Consider the following 20,816-nt stretch of genomic DNA (forward strand, 5'->3'; position numbering starts at 1 on the left):
AAACAGAAGAAAATATCCTGATGAAAAAAACAGGTTCTTTCAGTTGAATTCAGTTCTCTACTCGGCCTGTCTGCCTCACTTTCTATTTGTCTTGACTTGAGGTATCTCTAGTAAAGTGCAACATTGCATCAAATTAATAAACTGTGTCCAGCACGAAGCTGTCACTAGCGAACTTGTAACATTGTATCAACTAGCCTATTGAGCTTGGGACAGACAGCTGTTTTTGTGCAGGGGAAAAATCTTCACGTCTTTTATGATGTTTCCACTGGATGTATGGGATCGGTGTATGGGATCGGTATATCACCGAGGTAAAGAAGGTTTTCTATTAGACACAACATACATTCTCCATTAAATCTCTTGTTCACAATGACGTTTGCATTGATTGCCGTAGAAACATCAAAACAAGTGATAATTACTCTAAAAAGGTCTGGCCAACTTTTACAATCTTTGAATTGCATAACAAGTTAAGTGATGATTAGATAAAGTAATGATATCATATAGAAATGCATTTAAATCTCTTGTTCACAATAACATTTGCATTGATTGTCATAGAAACATTAAAAAAGTGCTAACGATTCTAAATTCATTTGCATAAAAAAGTAAAGTGTTGGTTTGATATAAATAAACAAATCATATACAAATGCATTTAAATCTCTTGTTTGTTTGATCAGCTTCTACCCCCAACCCATAAGACTGCTAAATAGTTAACCAAATAGCTACCCGAACTATCTGCATTGAACCGTTTACTCTTTTTGACTCTTTACACACAGACACAGACACACACACACACACACACACACACACACACACACACACACACACACACACACACACACACACACACACACACACACACACACACACACACACACACACACACACACACACACACACACACACACACACACACACTGCTGCTACTGTCTATTATACAGTTGAAGTCAGTGTGGGTCAGAAGTTAACATACACTCAATTAGTATTTGGTAGCATTGCCTTTAAACTGTTTAACTTGGGTCAAACATTTCGGGTAGCCTTCCACAAGCTTCCCACAATAAGTTGGGTGAATTTTGGCCCATTTCTCCTGACAGAGCTGGTGTAATTGAGTCAGGTTTGTAGGCCTCCTTGCTCGGACACGCTTTTTCAGTTCTGCCCACAAATTGTCTATAGGTTTGAGGTCAGGGCTTTGCGATGGCCACTTCAATACCTTGACTTTGTTGTCCTTAAGGCATTTTGCCACAACTTTGGAAGTATGCTTGGGGTCATTGTCCATTTGGAAGACCCATTTGCGACCAAGCTTTAACTTCCTGACTGATGTCTTGAGATGTTGCTTCAATATATCCACATCATTTTCGTTCCTCATGATGCCATCTATTTTGTGAAGTGCACCAGTCCCTCCTGCAGCAAAGCACCCCCACCACATGACGCTGCCACCCCGTGCTTCACGGTCGGGATGTTATTCTTCGGCTTGTAAGCCTCCCCCTTTTTCCTACAAACATAACGATGGTCATTATGGCCAAACAGTTCTATTTTTGTTTCATCAGACCAGAGGACATTTCTCCAAAAAGTACGATCATTGTCCCCATAGTCTGGCTTTTGTATGGAGGTATTGGAACAGTGGCTTCTTCCTTGCTGAGTGGCCTTTCAGGTTATGTCGATATAGGACTCGTTTTACTGTGCATATAGATACTTTTGTACCTGTTTCCTCCAGCATCTTCACAAGGTCGTTTGCTGTTGTTCTGGGATTGATTTACACTTTTCGCACCAAAGTACGTTCATCTCCAGGAGACAGAACGCGTCTCCTTCCTGAGCGATATGACGGCTGCGTGGTCCCATGGTGTTTATACTTGTGTACTATTGTTTGTACAGATGAACGTGGTACCTTCAGGCATTTGGAAATTGCTCCCAAGGATGAACCAGACTTGTGGAGGTCTACACATTTCTGAGTTCTTGACTGATTTCTTTTTCCCATGATGTCAAGCAAAGAGGCACTGAGTTTGAAGGTAGGCCTTTAAATACATCCACAGGTACACCTCCAATTGACTCAAATGTTGTCAATTAGCCTACCAGAAGCTTCTAAAGTCATGACATAATTTTCTGGAATTTCCCAAGCTGTTTAAAGGCAGAGCAAGGGGAACAACTACTTCAAGGTCTCAGAGCGAGTGACGTCACTGATTGAAACACTATTAGCGAGCACCCCGCTAACTAGCTAGCCATTTCACACCGGTTACATATGTAAACTTTGGACTTCAACTGTATGTTTACCATACCTAGCTAGCTAGCTAGCCAGCCAGCCCAGAGAGAGCATTGCATTGTGGGTTTTGTATTAGACTGAGCTGCAACATATTTCCACAATGATGTTGCCACCAACTTTGTTATATTGACAAAATAAAAAATGTGTTCACATATTAGTGTTATTTAACTGTTCAACACTGTTAATCATAGAAAATGTGTGGTTTGTGATGGATTATCCCTTTAAAAAACATATTTGATTACCATCACCAGTTTCTCTATGCTAGCTATGCTGTCAGCTTTTACGAATGGGAGTTTAGCAGTTACTTCTTCTAAACCTGAAAACGTACTACTTCTAAATGTTCTGCAGCAAAAACAGTCTAATACATCCAAATTGGACTTTAGTAACCACATTGTGGGTCATTACATAAATCAATCATGACAGATTTGGCGAATATCGCTTTTTGTTAGATCAGATTTGTTGAATGTGTGTCAATCCGACGTGCTTCTATCCCCCCCAGTCTGCGTTCCATTGACCTCTTTACCGCATCCATCCGCACAGGTGTTACCATGGTCACCAGCAAGCTTTCAGGAAGTGAATCTAACACCAACAACTAGTTGGAGAGGTTTGAAACCACCATCTCTTATTGGCTAATTGCAGGGGCAGACTAGGACCAGAAATAGGCCCTGGCATTTTTAACACACCGGACCATTCTGGCCCCCTTGGCTAAAAATGGACCAGCCCATTTGGCATTTGCCCAAATCGAAAATGAGTCATTTGGGCAATTTACCTTTGTCTTACTTCCATTGCAACAATGTAAAGATCTGATTTGAATGTCCTCGTACACCTAGGCCTTAATCCTAAATTGAGATCTGTGTGCATAATGCTTGTGTAGTTGAAGTGAGACTCACAGGTTGGCTGAGGTACATTGGTGACATCATACCTTCCCTAAGATCTTAAAAGCTACTGTCGCTCCAGGCGTGATAGCCAAAAGAGCAATAGAATATAGTCTATCACGGTTGCATTATTTGTTGTTATGCAGAAGGTTGGTGTCTTGTGTCCCATCCCGCCTGTGGCAGAACAGAATGCACTCTATTTATTAAACATGATTTATGAGAAAGTCAGTGGACACATTACTTAGGCCTAAATTACACAATTGTCTCTTCGTAAACCCAAGGGAGTCTGATGTGGTCAAAGGAAGTGATGCAACTCACTCAAGTGGAAGCTTGAAAACAATCCCTCATTGTTTCCTGCAGGCACCTCCCAAGGCACACACGGGAGCAGTAGATAGATTGTCGACTCGCGACATACCATAGAGCAGGATTCATTGTTTTGACAACCGTTGCCATACTAATTTAGTCAGCAAATTAACAATTATTTCTGGAGCCCTCTGATGATATTCATGAAGCTATATGAAACACATACCTTGTATGTATTCTAAATTTCAATTCAATACCATTTAATACTTTAAAAAAAACCTAAACATTTACAAACCATATATAAACACATAGGCCTATGTGAGATATTATGATAACAGAAAGGTCAAGGTCACCATATTGAACAGAACAAAGGAACCGAATACTCCAGGTAAAATAAATATTTGGGCTGTACAGATAGGATTAGGCGGTAAAGTCGACTGTACAATCTTATGTATACTGTGGTCATGCTCTATTGTCTGCACGGGTGTTGTTGTGTTAGTCTATTGCTTTGCGGTTTTGCTCTTGTTATTGTAAAAGACAATGTGTTCTCAATAATGTACCTGGTTACAAAGGCAATGAAGAAATACATCTTGACATACAAAGAAAATACAATAAGTCTGCACTGAGGCTAAACTACACCGTACACACTATTTCATATTTATAGATTTGAATAATAATAGGGACTTGTTTTTCCTAACTGTATGCATGTTTATTGTTTATGTAGAGCCGACTCCAGAGGAGCTAGCTGCAGTGACCATCCAGTGGGCCACTCAAGGCCTGCTGGCCAGGTGAGAGCGGGGTGGGAGACAGAAGGGCAAACAGAACTACAAAGACCTTATGGATCATTTACATTTTAGCAGACACTCTTAGCCAGAGAAACTAACAGGAGCAATTAGGGTTAAGTGCCACATCAACAGACTTTTCACTTAGCTGGCACGGGATTCAAACCAGCAACCATTCGGTTACTGGCACAACTCAACCACTAGGCTACCAACCTACCTTCTAACATTGAGAAAGATGCTTTAGCTAATTAGCTATGATAATGGTGTTAGGTTTGGATTTATAAAGCATATTAACATTTTAAAATGTTAAATTCTGAGTCATAGAACTCTTGGCATTACACGTTGACTCAGATCTCCTCCTTTGTTCTTCTTTTAAATAGCATCCGTGAGTGTGCCTATGAGTGTGTTGCAGCGTACAATCAATGTGACGCCATTGTTTCTGAAAATTAGAAGAAGTGTGTGTGCCCTGATAAGTGTGTTTTGATTGGCCTGCAGTCTTTTATGGCACTACTACAAAGAGAACAGGAATAGGCAGAGCATGAAAGGCAGGAGGAGGACAAGAGGAAGAAGGGAAGAGCAATTTCTACGAACCCGACTTCTGGAAGCAGTGTTAGCAATTCCAAAGGTGGTGTGACTGATATCTGTAAGATCTGTGGGGACGTGTAATGAAGACATGAGTAATTGACTTTTTTTTATTTTTTATAGATGCACACATACTAAAGTGAAAAAGCTGTTGTGAAAAATGTTTGTGTGGCAAGTGACAATGATTTACTTCTCCATAACTTGGAAAAATGTTTTTCTTTGTCTTTATTATTGTGGCATCAATATAATCCATATAGTATACACAGAGTGTACAAACCATTAGGAACACCTTCCTAATATTAAGTTGCACCCCCCTTTGCCCTCAGAACAGCCTAAATTCTTTGAGGCATGGACTCAATAAGGTGTCGAAAGCCTTCCATAGGGATGCAGGCCCATGTTGACTCCAATCCTTTTCACAGTTGTGTCAAGTTGGCTGGATGACATTTGGGTGGTGGTCCATTCTTGATAAATAAGGGAAACTGTTGAGCATGAAAAACCCAGTAGCGTTGTAGTTCTTGACACACTGAAACCGGTGCACCCGGAGTGCGCTGAGAGTCTGGAAGCATGTTCAGGGAGTGAGTGTTTTAATACATAAAAGAAACAATGAACACAAACAACGCACCGACATGAAAACAGAATCAATAACACCAGAGGAAGGAACCAAGAGGAGTGACAAATAGAGGGAAGATAATTAAAGAGGTGATGGTCCAGGTGAGTGTCATGAGGCGCAGGTGCGCGAGACGATGGTGACAGCTGTGCGGGATAATCAGCAGCCTGATGACCTAGAGGGAGTATACGACACCTACTGTACTACCATACCCCGTTCTTGCCCATTCACCCTCTTGTGTAAGTGTGCCATTCAATGTCTCAATTGTCTGAAGGCATAAACATCCTTCTTTAATCTGTCTCCTCCCCTTCATCTACACTGATTGAAGTGGATTTAACAAGTGACATCAATAAGGGATCATATCGTGTCATGGAAAGAGCAAGTGTTCTTAATGTTATGTACACTCAGTGTACATTTACAGGACATTTCTAACATCATTTTGCTTTGGTACTTATCTAGGTCTATGACAGAGACACAAAACGTGCCAGTGGCTGCTAAACCAACTTTGCATGATCAACATCACAGATGCCATCAGCAACACATCAGTGTCAGAAGCAGAAGGTGGGATCAGCCGGAGGTTATCACCCTATTGGTGGAGAGAACACACTGGTGAGATAATACAGCGCTAACAGAAATATTAGCTCTTGGTTAGGTGAGATTGAGTGTTCCCCCACCAATTCCCATTGACACATACAAACTATTGATAGGCAAAAAGGCATGACTTGACTTAAACCCTTTCTTTGTGGAGCATAGGTCATATGCAAACTTCCTCCAGCAGGCAAACAACTTCTGAGTATTGGAGTTAGGTGTCCATGCCTAAGGCCTTAGCAATTGCAGAAGTATGCCAGGTAGTGTTTTTTTTTAATAGGGTGTGTTTGGATGGCAGCCAATCTACAGAGCTCCTTTTTGGGGGCCATCTTGGAGCAGTTCAGCTGGGGGCAGACCCGAGGACCCACGCAGGTGCTGTCAGCACTCCAGAGCAGGCATGCAATAATCAAGGTTCTATATCTCTGTGTATGTGTGTGTTTGAGAACGAGAGAGAGACAGAGGGTGTCTGTATTTGTGTTTTACAAGCCTTGTTTGGGCTTATGTGTTTGTTGGCATGTTCCAGGTGGCTTCTTGGGATGGCTGTGATTACCATTTTACGGAACTGGGATCTGAGTGCCATTGACTCCATGCTGAGGAAGATGAAGGCGGAGCAACAGAGTAGGACAGAGGAGGAGCTAAAGCAGAGAGAGGCTGAAACTGACCGGTAAGAGTCACACCAAACTGTTCAACCCCACCCACTCAAAAGAGAGACATTTCATAGAGTTTGACACTCAAAACATACAGTGCATTCAGAAAGTATTCCAACCCGTTCACTTTTCCACATTACAGCCTTATTCTAAAGTTGAATAAATTAAAAAAATCCCCAGCAATCTACACACAATTCCCCATAATGACAAAACAAAATGTTTTTATTTATTTTAGCAAATGTATAAAAATACAAAAAAACAGATGTACCTTATTTACCTACGTATTCAGACACTTTGCTATGAGACTCACAATTGAGCTCAGATGCATCCTGTTTCCATTGATCATTCTTGAGATGTTTCTACAACTTGATTGGAGTTCACCTGTGGTAAATTACATTTTTATTTGATTTATTTCACCTTTATTTAACCAGGTAGGCCAGTTGAGAACAAGTTCTCATTTGCAATTGCGACCTGGCCAAGATAAAGCAAAGCAGTTCGACACAGAGTTACACATGGAATAAACAAACAAACAATCAATAATACAGTAGAAAAATATTTATACAGCATGTGCAAATGAGGTAGGATAAGAGAGGTAAGGCAATAAATAAGCCATGGTGGCAAAGTAATTACAATATAGCAATTAAACACTGGAATGGTAGGATGTGCAGAAGATGAATGTGCAAGTTGAGATACTGGAGTGCAAAGGAGCAAGATAAATAAATACAGTATGGGGATGAGGTAGATTGGATGGGCCATTTACAGATGATCTGTGAGCTGCTCCAAGAGCTGTTGCTTAAAGCTAGTGAGGGAGGTAAGAGTCTCCAGCTTCAGAGATTTTTGCAGTTCGTTCCAGTCATTGGCAGCAGAGAACTGGAAGGAGAGGCGGCCAAAGGAACAATTGTCTTATGGGGTGACCAGTGAGATATACCTTCTGGAGCACGTTCTACAGTGGGGCTTTACCTAGCAGAGACTTGAAGATGACCTGGAGCCAGTGGGTTTGGCGACGAGTATGAAGCGAGGGCCAGCCAACAAGGTCATACAGGTCGCAGTGGTGGGTAGTATATGGGGCTTTGGTGACAAAACAGATGGCACTGTGATAGACTGCATCCAATTTGTTGAGTAGAGTGTTGGAGGCTATTTTGTAAATGACATCGACGAAGTTGAGGATCGGTAGGATGGTCAGTTTTACAAGGGTATGTTTGGCAGCATGAGTGAAGGATGCTTTGTTGCGAAATAGGAAGCGGATTTAATTTTGGATTGGAGATGTTTAATGTGAGTCTGGAAGGTGAGTTTACAGTCTAACCAAATACCTAGGTATTTGTAGTTGTCCACATATTCTAAGTCAGAACCATCCAGAGTAGTGATGCTGGACGGGCGGGCAGGTGCAGGCAGAAATCGGTTGAAGAGCATGCATTTAGTTTTACTTTCATTTAAGAGCAGTTGCAGGCCACAGAAGGAGAGTTGTATGGCATTGAAGCTCACCTGGAGGTTAGTTAATAGTGTCCAACGAAAGGCCAGAGGTATATAGAATGGTGTCGTCTGCGTAGAGGTGGATCAAAGAATCACCAGCAGCCAGAGGTCCGGACAACAGGCCCTCCGATTTAACATACTGAACTCTATCGGAGAAGTAGTTGGTGAATGAAGCGAGGCAAACATTTGAGAAACCAAGGCTGTTGAGTCTGCCAATAAGAATGTTGTGATTGACAGAGTCGAAAGCCTTAGCCAGGTCGATGAATACAGCTGCACAGTAATGTCTCTTTTCGATGCGGCTATGATATCGTTTAGGACCTTGAGCGTGGCTGAGGTGCACCCATGACCAGCTCTGATACCAGATTGCATAGAGGAGAAGGTACGGTGAGATTCGAAATGGTCGGTAATCTGTTTGTTCACTTGGCTTTCAAAGACCTTAGAAAGGCAGGGTAGAATAGATATAAGTCTGTAGCAGTTTGGGTCTAGAGTGTCTCCCCCTTTGAAGAGGGGGATGACCGTGGAAGCTTTCCAATGGGAATCTCAGACAATATGAAAGGTTGAACAGGCTAGTAATAGGGGTTGCAACAATTTCGGCGGATCATTTTAGAAAGAGAGGGCCCAGATTGTCTAGCCCGGCTGATTTGTAGGGGTCCAGATTTTGCAGCTCTTTCAGAACATCAGCTATCTGGATTTGGGTGAAGGAGAAGTGGGGGAGGTTTGGGCGAGTTTCTGTGGGGAGCGCAGGGCTGTTGACCGGGGTAGGGGTAGCCAGGTGGAAAGCATGGCCAGCCGTAGAAAAATGCTTATTGAAATTCTCAATTATTGTGGATAGTGACCGTGTTTCCTAGCCTCAGTGCAGTGGGCAGCTGGGAGGAGGTGCTCTTATTCTCCATGGACTTTACAGTGTCCCAGAACTTCTTTGAGTTTGTACTACAGGATGCAAATTTCTGTTTGAAAAAGCTAGCCTTAGCTTTCCGAACTGCCTGTTGGTTCCTAACTTCCCTAAAAACGTGCATATCACAGGGGCTATTTGATGCTTTTGTACATGATTTGGAAAGGCAAACACCTGTCTATATAAAGGTCCCACAGTTGACAGTACATGTCAGAGCAAAAACCAAGCCATGAGGTCGAAGGAATTGGCCGTAGAGCTCCGATACAGGATTGTGTCGAGGCACAGACCTGGGGAAGGGTGCCAAAACATTTCTGCGGCATTGAAGGTCCCCAAGAACACAGTGGCCTCCATCATTCTTATATGGAAGAAGTTTTCAACCACCAAGGCTCTTCTTAGAGCTGGCCGCCTGGCCAAACTGAGCAATCGTGGGAGAAGGGCCTTGGTCAGGGAGGTGACCAAGAACCCAATGGTCACTCTGACAGAGCTCTAGAGTTCCTCTGTGGAGATGGGAACACCTTCCAAAAGGACAACCATCTCTGCAGCACTCCAACCAATCAGACCTTTATGGTAGATTGGCCAGATGGAAGCCACTTCTTACTAAAAAAGGCATATGACAGCCCGCTAGGAGTCAGACCCTGAGAAACAAGATTATCTGGTCTGATAAAACCAAGATGGCCTGAATTCCAAGTGTCTTGTCTGGAGGAAACCTTGCACCATCCCTATGGTTTTTTTTTGTAATAAATTTGCTAAAATGTTTTTGCTTTGTCATTATGTGTAGATTGATGAGGGGGAAAAAACTATTTAATCAATTTCCAAATAAGGCTGTAATGTAACAAAATTTGGAAAAAGTCAAGTGATCTGAACACTTTCCGAAGGCACTGTACATGCTACCAAACGTTCTAATTAGGTCATGTTTCATGTGTACAGCATAAAGGACAGTGTAGGATACAAAATCTATCCAGAACACTAAGAGAAACTGAATCTCTTAACCGTAAATCAGATGTCGAATGCACACAGTATGACACAATGTGTCAACTATTTGTAATATCTACTTCCCCTCCCCCTTAACCAAACTCTCGAGCTCACAAAGCAGCTTGTTGATCCTGCTAAGTCACATCTCTATTATTTCCCCACACATTGTTCACTGATAGGGGGAAACAGTGCAAACATAACATTACGCATGTCACAATTACATTTTTGTCTCCCCCAGTTTTATCATTGGAATGTGATACAAAACAAGGCAACGGTGTGCTTTAGGACCATGCAGACGCCTCCGAGCGGTCGGGTAGACTGTTTGGAGTGTTTATCCAACTGGACACTTAAAAAAAATTAATGCCTCCCCCACTTCTAAAACTAAAGTTGCGCCCCTTGTTTTCCCTCAGCCTGAATGTGGAGGTGGAGCAGCTCCAGAAAGAGCATGAGTGATGCCAGAGAGGTCAGACACCTCTGGAATCAATAGTTCAAAGATTAACAGGAAACATTTTCTCTGTGTGTGTTTATATAGCCTTCGTTGAGCTGAATAAAGCCCCGTTTCCACTGGCGCTTAAAATTAGGGTCAAATTCGAGCTGGGTGGAATGGAATTCTCAAATTCGAGTGCAGTCAGGGGTAAACCCAGGCCAGCGCAGCCCATTTTCAAAACTTGTGCTCGCTCGATTAGTATGCAACCATCAGCTGAACACTGCTGGATGCTGACAACATGTTTTGCTAGCTCATCTGGTCCTGTTGCTGTTAGCTTGCACATAGACAAGCAGTACTGCAGTAGTCAGACATGATACCAATTACCACCATAGCTGGATCCTTCATTAATTTTTGCACTACAAAATAAACTTTTATGAGAACAGTTAGTCCTAGAATGCTAGCTACCTAACGTTAGCTAGCAAATCAGAATTGAAAAAAGCTGGCTAGCTACTGTTAGCTAGCAGAAGTTTTAGCTGGCCAGGTCTTATTGAAAGCTAGCTAGCTACATCATATCAAACCTGTCGTCTGGTATGCTTGGTTAGATGGCTAGCTAATAGCCAGTCGAAAAATCCATCTCATGCAAGACCAAGGGAGTAATCTATCTCATCACCTGTTCATGTGGGAAAGCCTATGTAGAACAAACAAAAATACAAACAACGCATAGCTGAACACCGCAGCTCAATCAGGTGACAGAACATTGACTATCCAGTAGCAGTTCACTTTGTTGAAGCTAACCATCCTATCTCTTCTCTCAAATACACAGGCATTGAGCATGTTGCTCTACCAAGGAGAGGTGGTAACACCGAGATCCTACCACTACAAAGGGAGGCTTACTGGATATATCTAAAAACATTGACCCCTAGTGATCTGAATATTGACTTTGATCTCAGGCCCTTCTTATGAACAGTTCTCTCTTTTATGAACAAGTCTTATAAATGGACACACCCAATATGTTCCCCCCTGTTGATGATGCTTATTATGCATTATGGTTGAACCAAAACAATGTAGTGAAATAGGTAACAAATAAATATATACACACGCGCACACACACACACACACACACACACACACACACACACACACACACACACACACACACACACACACACACACACACACACACACACACACACACACACACACACACACACACACACACACAAATGTGTTAAATTGAATTAAACAATAATGTATGTTGATGCTAATATTATGTACAATATTTGTTTCCATATGATAACAATAGCCTAATATATTCAATATGCTATAAACTATTGTTTAACAGTTTCACTCAATTCATTCTAATTAAATGTAATTATGACACACCCCTCACTATTGTCATTGGTTGCGCTAATTGCACTGTTTGTCTACATAACCTGGTTCAAGCATTCATGACATTACACTGAAGGCACAGCGATGCCAAGAAGTTGGTGATTTACCCAATTAAATACTGGGTATTTATATAATACTGGGAGTTATATATATATATATATATATATATAATCTCTTTATTTTTACAGCTAATATCCAATGCAAGGACAGGCAAGGTAGGAATTAAGCTAGCTAGCTAGCTAACTTGTTATCCTAGCAACGACACTAACCATTTAGCTAGCTAGATAACGTTAGAAAGTAGAAACCCAATTCGAGCTTGCCCACTAAGTCCAGCCCAACCTGTGTTGACTTCAAAGTTCCAATGGAAATTAGGCTTTAGAGGATCATAGAACATGACACATGTGCGAGGAAGGGTATTGAGACCAGCTGACTTGCCTAGTTAAATAAAGGTTACATTTATTTTTTATAATTAAATAATAATGTCAAAGTGGAATTATGTTATTAGAAATGTTTACAGTTACAGTTTTGATTCACTCTGTGTGCAATAATAGTGTTTAACATGATTTTTTAAACAACTACCCCATCTTTGTACCCCATGTACAATTCTCTGTAAGGTCCCTCAGTTGAGCAGTGAATTTTAAGCACTGACTCAAGCTCAAAGATCAGGGAGGTTTTCCAATGGTTCACAAAGAAGGGCATCTATTGGTAGATGGGGGGGGATAACTGAGGATGGATCAACAACATGTTAGTTATTCCACAATACTAACATAAATGACAGAGTGAAAAGGAAGCCTCCTGTTTGCAATAAGGCACAAAAGTAATACTATTGTAACGGCAGATCCTAAGGATCGGACCAAGATGCAGCGTGGTAAGTGTTCATGACGATTTATTAAAAACGAACTGAACACTGAAATACAAAACAATAAACGATGTGATGAAAACGAAAACCGAAACAGTACCGTGTGGCGACAAACACTCACACGGAAACAAACACCCACAAACCAACAGTGAAACCCAGGCTACCTAAGTATGATTCTCAATCAGAGATAACTATCGACACCTGCCTCTGATTGAGAACAATACTAGGCTGAACACAAAAAACAACATAGAAAAACAAACAGACTGCCCACCCTAACTCACGCCCCGACCATACTAAATAAAGACAAAACAAAGGAACTAAAGGTCAGAATGTGACAACTATAAAAAAATGTGTCAAAGAAATGTACTTTTTGTCCTGAATACAAAGCGTTATGTTTGGGGCTAATCCAGCACAACACGTTACTGAATACCACTCTTCATATTTTCAAGCATGGTGGTGGCTGCATCATGTTATGGGTATCCTTGTCATCAGCAAGGAAGTTTTTGGGGGGGATAAAAAGAAACAGTATAGACCTAAGAACAGCCAAAATCCTAGAGGAAAAGCTGGTTCATTCTGCTTCCCAGCAGACACTGGAAGACAAACTCACCTTACAATAGGACAATTACCTAAAACACAAGGCCAAATATACACTGGAGTTGTTTACCAAGACGACATTGAATGTTCCGGAGTGGCCTAGTTACAGTTTTGAATTAAATTGGCTTGAAAATCTATGGCAAGACTTGTAAATGGCTGTCTAACAATGACCAACAACCAACTTGACAGAGCTTGAAGAATGTTAAAAGAATAATTGGCAAATGTTGTACAATCTAGGTTTGCAAAGCTCTAAGAGACTTACCCAGAAAGACTCAGAGCTGTAACCGCTACCAAATGGGATTCTAACATGTAATGACTCAGGGGGTTTAATACTTATCTAATCAAGATATACAGTATTAGTGTTATTTTCTATTAAAAAAAATGTTTTCTTCCACTGACATTAGTATTTTGTGTAGACAGTTGACAAAAAATTACAATTAAATCCATTTTAATTCCACTTTGTAACACCAGAAAATGTGGAAAAAGTCAAGGGGTGTGAACTTTCTGAAGGCCCTGTATGCATTAATTAAAGCAGCAATTTTAAAATCAAATGGTACATTTGACATTGATAAAAAAACAATCTAACTACATAACAACATAAAGTAATAATGTTTTTTAAAGGTAAATCTCTTGATAAACTGGGTAAATTAAGATGGCATAGGCCTATTTACAATACAGGTCAATGCAGTTATTGAGTTGTTTTAGCTGCTCAGCGGAGTCTATGGTGCTACAGATGACAAACAATCTGTTTGCCTTCCATTTGGGGACTTATATTAGCCTACTGATCAAACTTTTTTTGCATAGAAGCATCACTCTTGCGTGTTACACCTGTATGGAAGGACATCATATAGGCTCTGCTGTTAGTTTGAGAATAAAAAATATCTATTCGATTCAAATTGGTCCAACGTAACATCATGATTTATGATAATTTATGAAACAAGTATTTTTAGTAATTTTCTGTGATTTGGAGATTATTATTATTTTTAGCTGTCAGGACTCATCTCTAAACAATTTGGTTGCCAGGACGAAATTCAATCGGGCAAGGAAGTGTTCAGGAAAGATCATCGCAGACCCATCCCACCCCGGTCACCACCTCCTCCAAAAATTCACCTCTGGCAGGCGGTTCAGGTCACTCATGATCAAAACCTCCCGCCACCTGAAAAGTATCTTCCCCCGGGCTGTTGCCCTCACCAACCGGCCATTTGGCCTATAAAAACTAAAGGACTATGCACTCTATGCTGAACACCGCATCAAGCCATCTGTGAACTGCACACAAAATAACTGCACTACACTGCATTGCACTCTGTCCATCTCCCTGCATTTAGATATACTGTATTCTTACTGATATTGTAAATGTGTACATCCACTGTATATCAACTGTATATCCACTGTACATTTGTATATCTGCTCATTCTCTTATAGCTAGCTCTAAGCTCACTCTACCTAGTATATAATGTATGTCAACTTTGTTTAAACTCAGTTGTCTGTATGTCTCTAAATGTTGTTTATCAGTAGCAGCACCATATCACCAATAACAATTCTGAGTATGTATAAATGTATAGTACTTGGCTAATATATGGGATTATGATGACTCAAATCTGCCAATAATTTAATTGAGAACGGAAACACACACGGTGATCTACAGCGTTCTTGGTCCATAAACATGCAGGAAGATTCTTACTAAACTAAAGCTATTGCCAACCTTTATTTAGGCATTTTAAAACACTTCTTTCCCTATTACGACAATCATCTAATCAGACTATCAATTTACGGGTACGACTGCGGCTGGTCAGATTAGCACACCAGTAAATAGCTAATGTTACAGAGCAAATCAGATGGCTCCTTGCTGAAAATGGTGCATGTTCAAAATGATAACCAGCTAATGTTAGTTAGCTACATTGGCTAAATATCTCCTATCAAATATCATAGCACCATGTTTATCTAGCAGGCTAGCTAGCATAGTAGTTAATGTAGCTAGCTAGCTAACACCACATATGAATGGGTTAGTCATCGTAATATTTGGTAACAGGTCACATAGTTTGCTTATTGCATGCATGTCCGGACACGTCGACTCAAGCCTTATTTGCAGCATGAGTTAGATTTTGGTCACTGTGTCAATTAATACTTTTCTCCATACTGCACCTTTCTGTTGGAGAATGAGCTATCTTGCTGCTGCTGCTGATTTTCCCAGCTAGACATTCCTCTGCATTGTCCAGTGTTCGTGGCTCAGGCGGTGAGTGTTGGCTGGCATAGCAGCAGTTTTGCTATGTACAGTAGTGGGACTATCGTCAAAACCGATAATCTTTTCAAGTCTATCGGTCGTTCATATAGATATTCCATAATACTCAGTGATTGTGTCTTTGCTGACACCACCAGGTGAAGAAAGTTACTCGAACTGTTGTAATTACTTCATTACAACAGCTAGTAATTTAGCTAGTAAATTAAGGATGGCAAAAACACTTAGAAGAATATTTGGTTTGAGAGCCTGGCAAATATATGTTTGGTCTTCCTCAGATCTACAACGAGAAGCTTCAGAACCACTTGTTAATGGGCTGTGTCATCTGGGGTTGCCAACTGTCGCGTATTAGCCGGGATGTCCCTTATATTCATCCAATCACGCGCCAAATTCCTGCAAAGTCATTTCTGTTGCTGTTCGGTCGGTTAGGCATATCAAGGAAATATGGATAAACCTGCAAAAAAGTAAATACTGTTCAGCTACAACAAACAATAGGAAGCAAAAATAGACTTGGGTTAAGCCCGTCAGTGGTGACTCGACGAAAGCTTTCTGTACTTTATGCCTTCGGGAATTTTCAATTGGCCATGGAGGAAAGAATGATCTAACTCAGCATGCATCCACAGAAATGCACAAGAAGGCCAAATTAGCTGAAGGTGCTAGCAATATCGGTGCATTCTTCGTGAAAATAACAAAATCACGGCAAGTGAAGCCTTACTTGCGTACCATATGGTTACTGCGTACCATACGGTTAAACACAGACTCAGCTACAACAGCACCGACTGTCTTGTTAAGATCAAAGGTGCTTTCTTTCATGACTCAAATGGTGTGAAGAAGATGCACTTGGGAAGAACGAAAGCTGAGACGATTACAATGAATGTTTTAGGACCAAACACTGTGTGGGATATTTTGGATGATCTGTCCACAACCGAAGGTGAGCCCCTCTATTTCTCAGTTGCCAGTGATGCCTCAAACAAGGGAAATATAAACATGTTTCCAGTGTGCGTTTGGAAAACACCTCTCCGTTTACCAGTTATTGAGCAGTGCCAACAATCGCATTCTGAAAGCTAATTGCCCAGCTCACATAGCTCATAATGCCTGCAAGCACACCTGCGATCAGCTGTCAGTGGATATTGAGACAATTGTTTTAAAGATCTACAGCCACTTCTCAGTATCTGCTTCCCGAAGAGAGAAAATGACTGCATTTTTTGCCTTTGTTGTTATTGAATGGAGGGAAATTCTGCGACATGTTTGAACACGATGGCTCTCTCTTCATCCAGCTGTCGATCGTCTCCTGCAAAGCTGGCCAACTCTTACTTCGTACTTCAGGTCCCTTGGGGAGACCTGTCCTGTGGCGCTGAAGAGTATTTTTGAGTATTTAGAAAAAACGGAAGCTGCTGAGATTTATCTGTGCTTTTTCCACAACGTGGGGTGTGTTTTTGACCAACTCGTAAAAAAGCTGGAGGAAACAACTCTCTGCATCACAGATGTTTACGAGGAAGTCCAACATTTTCAAAATGAAGATGTTTCAGTGGAAACAGAACTGTTTTTTTGGATACCAGACCAAGCAGCTGATGGACAAGCAATTGTCAGCACAAAGGTCCAAGCAGCAACAGGACTTTGTGAAGTTCTATGACACTGTCATTACATACATTTTCTGGTGAGAAATCAAACCACTTATCAATGTAATGGTGAAACTGAAACTGATCAGCCTCTGAGGAGCTCTCCTTCACTGACCTGGAGCAGGTGGTGGTTGCCCTCAAAATGACAGAAACAGTCAGTATGGACCAACTCTATGAAGAGTGTTGTGCCTGGAGGAAATACAGAAAGACAGACAGAATATCACAAAATCCACCAGTGAGAAGTGGGTGGCAGTTTTCCAAAACCCAGGGAAAGCCAACTTGATCAACATGTTCAGGATTGTCTCATTTGTCCTCAGTGTGCCAGGCTCAAATGCCTTTGTGGAGAGGATTTTCTCTCTGATGACCATTAAATGGTCAGACTCAAGAAATGGATGTGTAGCACAGAGGCTCTGTGACAGAGCTGATCAAAAATGAACTTCAAATATCTGTGAGCTGTGACTTGTCATGTAAGGACTTCTCTCTGGCTATGCATAAGGACAAAGGACTGCTTGAATCAGTCAAGAGCAGCAAAAAAATATCCATGGAAAAAGTAGACTTGGTGAGTGACTCGTGCCCCTCTTTTCCTCTTTTGCATTTGAAATGTTTTTTTTTTGTTGCTGTGAAGGTCATAATTGTGAATTCTTTGATCATTTATTTTGAGATTTATTCACATAAGTTTACACAATGATACAGTTTAAGTAAAGCTATAGACTAAATGGAATATAAAAATGTGTTGCCTTTCCAATTGACTAAGAATATGATATACACTGTATATTCATTCACACAACACCATTTATTTATGTATTTTTATTTCACCTTTATTTAACCAGGTAGGCAAGTTGAGAACAAGTTCTCATTTACAATTGCGACCTGGCCAAGATAAAGCAAAGCAGTTCGACACATACAACGACATACCTACCTACATACCATACCTACACCGCCGTGGCACCGTGCACTGGCACGCCACCTTTTGTCCCTTATTTGGTAGTGAGAAAGTTGGCGACCCTAGTGTCAACCCCCAGTGGACTCTGCTCAACACCACCAAATATAGGTCAGAACCACATATCTTAATGTACATGGCACATTCGTTGTACAGAGTTACATGTAGAAGTGCTTTAATATGATATTTCTCTGATATATAAATACATGCTAGAAGTATTCATATGAGGTTGCTCAAGGTTCTGAATATTTAGCTTTTTTTCTTTTCAGCCAGAGCTATTCTGGCCCAAAATATTATACGACTTCGGCAACCTTTGCATCTTGTGGTTATCTATAAGTATGGCGCTCATCAATGCCTGGAAAATTAATTGAGGTGCCATACTAGAGATTGGTACTTTTCTTATAACCAGAGGCTGTGATTCTGGGCCTGTTTTCACTAATAGTTTTAGAGTGGGAGTTCTGATCTAGGATCAGTTTAGCATTTCAGATCATAATGAATAAGATAAGGACAGGAAGGACCTGATTCTAGATCAGACACTTTGAGAATACATGCACAAATACTTGGCTCTGAGTGAGTTTGTGACCTTGTATTGTTGCTGGAGCTTGCACCACTCTATGACCAGGCCATAAGATCAGTATGTCTTGTTTGCAGGAAGGAAATCTTGCTGTTTTGCCATTGCTGCTTGACAACTACACCCCTTGTATGGAGGGTCTGCCCATGTTCACCCTACATTTGGCTATTGGGGTGTGAACTGTGAACTATTCTTATCCATGACCATGTCCTATCATTATGTGATCAATTTGTATCAATAAGTTCTTCTAGACTAGAGTGACTAATTGGAAGGTTTGTGTTATGTTGCGTAGATGAACTGGGACAATGACAAGGATTGCTTCAGAGACTTCAGCAAGGAGTGCATCCTGTTCTATTCCATCAGGAAACAGTATGTCCTGGAGGTGGAGGTAGGAGAGGGCAGGTATTTCACATGCACCTTCTTGGGTTGTGTTCATTCGGAACCAAACAGAAGACAACGGACTGACATGGAAGGACTACTGGACTTTGCCAATAACAAACTATAATTTTTGCTTTCTGTTGCATGCCTAATAAACACAACACGGTTGAGTGATTAGGATATATAAGTGGGCAGTTGATGGCATCTAGGTTACATTTAGTAGGTACCAAGAAAGGATTCGGGAGCAAATCTTTTTGAAATGGAAGAAGTACTGCCAGAATGCCAAATAGGAACCCAGTCTTGTGTTTTCAGTTTAAACTTTTGGTCCGATTAAAGGGATACTTTGGGGACTTTGTCTACTTCCCCAGAGTCAGATGAACTTGTGGATACCAGTTTCATGCGCCAATGATAACTAGCATTAGCGAAAAAAATTTAACGGCCGATTAATCGGTATCTGCTTTTTTTGGTCCTCCAATAATCGGTATTGGTATCGGCGTTGAAAAATCATAATCCGTCAACCTCTAGTCGGAATACTTTCCAAATAAACTGTATAACAAAAAATACTATAATATACGAAATAATACACAAAAGTATGTGGACACCGTTTCTGACAGGTGTATAAATTCGATCACACAGCCTTGCAATCTCCATAGACAAACTTCGGCAGTAGAATGGCCTTACTTTAGAGCGCAGTGACTTAACTTGGCACCGTCATAGGATGCTACCTTTCCAACAAGTCAGTTCGTCAAATGTCTGCCCTTCTAGAGCTGCCCCAGTCAACTGTAAGTGCTGTTATTGCGAAGTGGAAACGTCTAGGAGTAACAACGGCTCAGCCATGAAGTGGTAGGCCACACAAGCTCACAGAACGGGACCGCTGAGTGCTGAATCACGTAACACTCGTCTGTTCTCGGTTGCAACACTCACTACAGAGTTCCAAACTGCAACTGGAAGCAATGTCAGCACAAAAAATGGTTTGTCGGGAGTTTCATGAAATGGGTTTTCATGGCAGAGCAGCCGCACATAAGCCTAAGATCACAATGCCAAGTGTCGACTGGAGTGCTGTAAAGCTCGCAACCATTGGAGCAGTGGAAATGCATTCTCTGGAGTGATGAATCACACTTCACCATCTTGCAGTCCGATGGACAAATCTGGGTTTGGCGGATGCTTGGAGAACATGACCTGCCCCAATGCATATTGCCCGCTGTAAAGTTTGGTGGAGGAGGAATAATGGTCTAGGGCTGCTTTTCATGGTTTGGGCTAAGCCCCTTAGTTCCATTGAAGGGAAATCTTAATGCTACAGCATACAATGACGTTTGAGATGATTCTGTGCTTTCAACTGTTATGTTCCCACAAGACAAACTCAAAATGTTGGTTACAACAAAGGGAACTGACAAAGAAAATCACTAACAACCAAACAATACAGAAAGGGGTTCAAAACGGGTTCTGAAAGGCACCCACTGAAAGTTGGCAAAGCCCCTAGTAATGGGTTCTAAAAGACAACCACCATGGATGCCCACTAGGTTTGCCTCTCCAATGACAAACTATAAGAAATGCCCACAACAACTTAGGATAGAGCAAAAAGACTATGGAGCAAAACAAACAGGGGTTAACACCAAACCTCAGGCTTCTTTAAAACTTAAATAGGTAGAGCTCAAAATCACACCCTAGCAACACCCACCCATAGCATGCGCTCCAGCAGGTATATTGCACTGGTCATCCCCAAAGCAAACACTTCCTTTGGCTGCCTTTCCTTCCAGTACTCTGCTGTCAACAACTGGAACAAATTGCAAAAATCTCTGAAGCTGGAGTCTTATATATTCCTCTCTAAATTTAA

General features: G+C 41.2%; 1 long non-coding RNA gene across 1 annotated transcript; it reads left to right on the plus strand.

The window, feature by feature from the left end:
* Positions 1-6,317: 6,317 nt before the first annotated feature.
* On the plus strand, positions 6,318-11,507 carry LOC116376141 (uncharacterized). The gene is made up of 3 exons (XR_004211528.1): positions 6,318-6,399; positions 6,512-6,652; positions 11,220-11,507. It is a non-coding gene; the product is annotated as an uncharacterized LOC116376141 (long non-coding RNA).
* Positions 11,508-20,816: the final 9,309 nt, after the last annotated feature.

Source organism: Oncorhynchus kisutch, linkage group LG11 (genome assembly GCF_002021735.2).
Source record: "Oncorhynchus kisutch isolate 150728-3 linkage group LG11, Okis_V2, whole genome shotgun sequence".
Taxonomy (NCBI): Eukaryota; Metazoa; Chordata; class Actinopteri; order Salmoniformes; family Salmonidae; genus Oncorhynchus; species Oncorhynchus kisutch.